Below are 870 nucleotides of genomic sequence, written 5' to 3' on the forward strand. Positions count from 1 at the left end.
GTATCACCATATGGTTATGTGGAGCTTCAAGATATTGATTCTGACAAGAAGTTCATTGTTAATGGACAGAGAATCAAGCACTATCTTGAAGGCAATGTTTAGCAAGAGTGCTCAAAGCTGAAGCTAGATTAAAAGCTCAACAAGGTCCAGCTAAAGACAATAAAGAAGCGCTTGCTGGGAGGCAACCCAGCCATGGGGCATCACTTCCTCTAAGCATTTTGCCCTATTCTTGATTTTATTTGTTTATATAAAGTTCACTGATACTAAGGTAAAGAGTCAATTGTATAAGTTCACAGGGTTACAGAAGGATTCTGTACACAAAACAGAGAAAAAGAGCTCACTGGCAAGAAAACGCCAGTAAAAATCTGTTTTGGGCGTTCAACGCCCAAAAGAGGCAACCACTGGGCGTTGAACGCCAGATTTACAGCGTCCTGGGCGTTCAGAAAAACGCCCAGTGACAAAGGGGTTCCTGGCATTCAACGCCAGAAAGAAGCAACAGCTGGGCGTTGAACGCCCAGAAGAGGCAGCATTTGGGCGTTGAACGCCCAAAACATGCAGCGTTTGGGCGTTCAAACACCAGGATGGTGGGGAGGAGGTAAATTCGTTTTTTCTTCATATTTTTCATTTTAATCCTAATCTTCATCTTTCAATTCATGATTTCTTGCATAAACATGTTAAGAACCCTGATTTTTAAAATCCCTAATTTCTAAAAACCCTTCTTTAAAAATATTAAATGTATCTTAATCCATAAGCACAAATCCTTTTTTTCAATCCAACTCAACTCTTTTTCAAAATTTTCAAAACAAATCTCTCTCTTTTCATTCAAAAATCTTTTCAACTAAGCAATCTCTTTTTCAAATCTCCATACTA

Source organism: Arachis ipaensis, chromosome B05 (genome assembly GCF_000816755.2).
Source record: "Arachis ipaensis cultivar K30076 chromosome B05, Araip1.1, whole genome shotgun sequence".
Taxonomy (NCBI): domain Eukaryota; kingdom Viridiplantae; phylum Streptophyta; class Magnoliopsida; order Fabales; family Fabaceae; genus Arachis; species Arachis ipaensis.